Source organism: Dasypus novemcinctus, chromosome Y, assembly GCF_030445035.2.
Source record: "Dasypus novemcinctus isolate mDasNov1 chromosome Y, mDasNov1.1.hap2, whole genome shotgun sequence".
Classification (NCBI taxonomy): Eukaryota; Metazoa; Chordata; class Mammalia; order Cingulata; family Dasypodidae; genus Dasypus; species Dasypus novemcinctus.
The window spans coordinates 20,432,674-20,437,930 of NC_092216.1; the positions used below are offsets into that span (position 1 = coordinate 20,432,674).

The 5,257-nt window shown below is 44.6% G+C and overlaps 1 long non-coding RNA gene across 1 annotated transcript; it reads left to right on the plus strand.

Annotated features, from left to right (window-relative positions):
• Window positions 1-3,987: 3,987 nt before the first annotated feature.
• LOC139438348 (uncharacterized) lies at window positions 3,988-5,053 on the plus strand. Its single transcript, XR_011648038.1, has 3 exons — window positions 3,988-4,103; window positions 4,214-4,299; window positions 4,938-5,053. It is a non-coding gene; the product is annotated as an uncharacterized lncRNA (long non-coding RNA).
• The last annotated feature ends 204 nt before the right edge of the window (window positions 5,054-5,257 follow it).

Below are 5,257 nucleotides of genomic sequence, written 5' to 3' on the forward strand. Positions count from 1 at the left end.
GATAGATAAATACAAGCTTAAAAAACAATAATTTGTAACAAGAACAAGAGAAGAGGGATTAGGGTATAAAAGCAGATTATGTATATGGTATCAACTCAAACTAGAAGTTTATAGTTTTTTAGGATCTCATAATTTTATTGTGACATTCATGAATTGGGCAGCACCTCATTCAGAATGTAGAAGGGAGATCTACCAAAGTTGTGGAAAGGGGAAACTCAAATAGGATGGGAAAGGAAAGGTCAATATTATTGGTTGACATGAAGTTTTCATTTTACATGGGGGTGTCTTACAAATGGGAGCAGATATACATTGATTAGGGGTGTCTTACAAATGGGAGCAGATATACATTGATTAGCAGATATACATTGATTAGACTAATTTTGGTCTCTACTGGACCAAAATTAATTTGCTCACCAGATTTTGCTTATTAGCAATCCAATAGTGTGTATTCATTTTCACTGAAAATCCCTTTAGACCAGTTGTCTTCTGGAAAATCTTCGCCCTGAAAGATGTCTTCTTCCAGGATGGGCCAAAGCAAGTGGGCATTTTATCTTTATTTTTGAAAATTTTAACTTTATTTTTAAAAAAGTTTTAGGTGACGGAATAGTTACATCACAAATACAGGGGATTCTAATTAGTCCGTGTCTTGTTTGTGCGCTATTCAAAACTGCCACAAGGGGGAAGCAACCCAAGTGTCCGTCAGCTAATGAATGGATAAACCAAATTTGGTATATACATGCAATGGAATACTAAGAAATTAAATTGGGATACATAAGCTAACATGGATGAATCTTGAAGATATTATGCTAAGTGAAATAAGCCAGATTCAAAAGGACAAATATCTCATGGCCCCACTAATGTGAACTATACATGAAAAATAAAAGCATGAATGTGGTACATTTGTTACTAATGATGAATAATCTATCGTTCACATTATGGACTATAGTTTACATTATGGTCTACACTTTGCACTATAGAATTTTATTTTATAGGTTTTGACAAAATGTGTAATGAACCATATCTATCATTACAAAATCATGCAGAACAATTCTAATGCCCTAAAAATGCACTATGTTCCACCTATTCTTGGACTTCCCTCTCCCCTCAGAACCTCTGAGAACCACTATTTTACTTAATGTTGTCCCGCATTTTGATCATCTTTCCCCACGATTGGCATTGTCTACTTGACTAAAACACTGTAGTCACTCCCGTTGATTTCTGTACTTGTCAGGCATTTGAGTATGCTCAATCAGTCATTTTTCCCCCACTTCTTCTTTGCCTTTTTTATGAGTGTTTCCTGTTGTGATTGCAGTGAGATTAATTGGCTGGTTGTTTAATTACAGTAAAGACCCTTGGAATGGATTTACATATTAAGTTGTGTGGATTATGGGTAAGGCTCTTTTTCTGAGTCAGTCTATCTTTTAATTTTCTGTTTAGTCTCAGTTCACTAGAGAGACTCACAGTTCTATCACATTTTCCTTTTGGCTTGTTACATTGAATAGAATCATGAATCAAAATTTGTATAAGATATAAAAATAATCATAATTGAACGCATACATCTAAAACATACTGGCTTTATACAACTAAAACATACTGGCTTTTCTCACATTTCATTAAACCATGAACCTAGGTGATTAAATGGGTCTGATCATTGAAATATTTGAACCTGGCTGATAGGATGATATACCTTAACTTGGCCCATTAATTAATTAATATTCTTGTTACTTCTTATGGTAAGAAATATTAATATAATGCAACATTGCTCATGGGCAACAGTTTAGGTAGAGACTACTTTACAAGAAGACTGATGCTCAGCTATCAGCTTAACCTGAAAGGCTTAAAGAAAAGTGAAGGTGGAAGTAATGGACCACGTGCTCTGCACCCCTGGCACGCGGGCCGCGGGGTGGGGACTGGGAGGAGTGGTGTGGAGCATGGAAAGCTCCACTTTCCCGCCAGGTCGGCCAGGTTGGCGTCACCAAACCCTGCGCATGCGCCCAGGACGTCTCCAACGCCACAGGCTGCCGGGGCCCACCCGCGTATCTAGGGGGCGCTGCTGTACCCGCGGGCGTGGCCTGGGGAGAGCGTGTGCGGGTCCTTCCCTGCACCGGCCCCGGCCACCACAGGGCGAGTGAAGCGGGTCCCGGCGAAGGCCTGGCTCCCCGGGCACGCTCAGAACACCTCGTTGGCTTGGCAAGCGGCCCTCTGGTAGGAACAGTCCCCACAGAGCTGCAGGGCAGGGGCGGAGGCACAGGCCCCAGCTGGAGGGAGGGAGAGGGGAGAGGCGCCCTGCGAGGAGGCCGCGGTGCTCTGGGTGGAGGAGCTGCGGGGAAATGGAGATGCTGGAGTGGAGAGCGGAGCCGGACATCTGGAGATGGGGGGACGTGGTGCTGTAGAATGTAGTGGCGGTAGTGGAGGGAGTGGCCTAAGAGCAGGTGCAAGAGCAGGAGCGAGAGGCGGAGCAGAAAAGCCTGGAGGAGGGGCAGGAGGAGTGCGGGCGGGCCCAGCCAGGGTGCGATGCCGCGGAGGCCAGGACATCCCTGCAGGCGCTGGAGGTCCTGCAGTTAGAGCTGAGCAGCCTGCAAGCCCGAGCCAACCGGGCCCTGTGCCTGCTGAAGCGCAAGCTGAAGCGGAGGCTTAAGCCGCACCTGCAGCGCAGAAGCAGCATCATCGAGGGTATTCCTGGCTTCTGGGTCAAAACCGTATCCTTGTGCAACTGTGTTTAGCTAAAGTCCAAGCGCAGGCAAAGCTCCTTTCTGGTGGTAGAAAGCGGTTTCTTAAGTGCAGGGAGGGAATTTGACTGAAGACACACAAGGCGGTGATAATGTACCAAATCCTGTTTTGAGTGGTGATTATGTGGGTTTGTACAGTTGCTGAAACTTAACATATTAAGGGCTGTACATTTTATTATATATTGTTTATGTTTTAATGCAAAAAGTTCAGAAAAGCCCTCCCCAACAAAACAAAACAAAACAAAACCAAAAAAACGTACCCTTACTGCAGTTCCAAGGGGAATGGCCGCGGGCGAGGGTCGTGGGAGGAAGTCATAGCTAGGGAAGGAGGCAGTCCTAGTTGTGAGAGGGAGTGATGCAGGAGGAAAGAGGTCCTGTTGAGGAAAAGGGATGGGTGCAACCACACACAGAGGTCTTGGGTTAATATTGATTCTATTGGTAGTTTTGTCATCCTTCATACTGCTTACTTAGGTGGATACATTCAGCACATGAAGTCCTATGTACACTTTTGCACCCTCACCGGGAACTCAGAGACTGCCTTTCGTGCATAATTAGTAGCATACAGACCCCCACACACATTTGTAAGGTAGAGCTCAGGATCTCAGGAAACAGATTTTCCAAGTGTAAGAGCAGATAGCTATCTGGGAACAGAAAGCCAAGGAAACAGTAGACGAAAGGTAGTCTATGATGAAGGATCTTGATTGAAGGAGACCATCCAGCAATGCCAAGAAATCTGGGAGGTGCACTACCCACTTCTCATTGTTCTGTAGATGTACACTGCTTGCATCTATCCCTTCCATTCCTAGCATGTTAAGGCTTCTTGACCCAGTGCAGATTTTGAACCACCGTCAAATGTCAGTCATCATCACTGACCAAGATGTGGACATGCTCAGCTACATCATCAATTTGGAGATAAGTCTGGGAGCATCAGCCCTCTCGGATGAGCTAGCTCTTGAGGGCAAGTAGTACTGATTCAGAACCAAATCAGGAAAAGGCTTGTTCCATAGAGAGGGGTCACCTTTCTCTACCTTTCCCTGTCAGGTGGAAGACTTCAGCTATCCCAGGAAGAGCTGCAAGATCACATTTTCCTTTCGGAGCAACCCCTACTTTGAAAATGAAGCAATCATTAAGATTTACGACATTACCATCACTGGTAAGAGGTGAGTTTCTGGATGGGACAGGCACGGAGGTGTTCAGGATCTTTTCCCACATCTTCCTCTTCTTCCAGGATACTGGGAATTTTACTCCACTCCAGGCCAATGGTTCCACACTTTTGAACACCAGGCCTACAACCGCAGCCACCATAGCACCAACTTTAAGCTTTTTAACTTGTTCTCTGACCACAACTTTGCAGAATCTAATAGGATTGCTGAGGTGAGGCCATCATGGGGAGCATAAGAAATGGCCTTGGAGGGCCTCCCAGCTACTTGGGTAGTGGGAATAGGGTCCATACCCTGGTTCCACCATGCTCTTTCCACTACCAGATCATCTGTGAGGATCTCTGGCTGAATCCCCTGCAATACTACCCAAGGATGGAAGAGGCAAGAAGAGGGAACAGAGAGGCAGACAGGTGAGAATGGGATGCAGTGGGGGTTAAATCTGTGTGCCAGCTGCCTGGAACCCTCGGTTCTCTAGTGAAGGAATTAAGGGTAAGAGAGAAACGGTGAGTAACCCCAGGTCTTCAGGGAGGTATTCCAAGATAGGAACAGTGGAGTAGTGTAATCCAAACAAAGTTGTCACTGGAGAAGCTTAATCCAGCTAGAGAGCATGTCCAGCCAAATACACTTAGATGCAGAGATAATCTTCTCCACTCCTAAGCGTAGTAACATGGGCATCAGCCCCAGCCCCAGCTCCAACATTTTGGTTTTGCTCACCCTAAGATTCTTCAGTAGCCTTCCCTTAAAAGTGTATAAATCCTTAGGGAAGTACTCCCTCCAGTGTCCCATCAGGTATGTTTTTTAATCTTCAGAGTATTCCTGATTTTCATATCCATTTCTTTGTTGTGAACAGCCATACAAATACAGGTCGTATCACATGGACAGTGAGGGCCATTTTGAACTTAAGAGTTAGAATTTAAAGACATCACAAGTAGTAAATGGAATAGGCATTGCGTGATCTAGAGAGTTAAGACCCGCTCTTAAACATCATTTAATAAATTCCATTTTTTATATTTCTTCGTCTGTGTGTGTGCATGTGTGCGTTTTCCAGGGAACTCTGTCCTCTTGACCTGTAGACAATCGAGCAGCAAACTTAACACAAATAGGACAAGACCACTTCAGCTATAGGAGATGAATTGACAACTTCGTTCTTTTGCAAACCTGAGACAGGAAGGAAGGAATAAATGGTGAAAAAACAAAGAATGAGTTTGGATAAAATTGGAATGACACTAGTAAAAGAGAAATAAACACTGCCAAGTGTGTCACTCTGCATGTGTGTTTGTATGCTAGGTGAGAAGTGCCCTCAATGACAGCACAGCTCGTCAGTTTAGGCCAGGGGTTCTTAATGAGGGGTTCTTAATCAGAGCATCC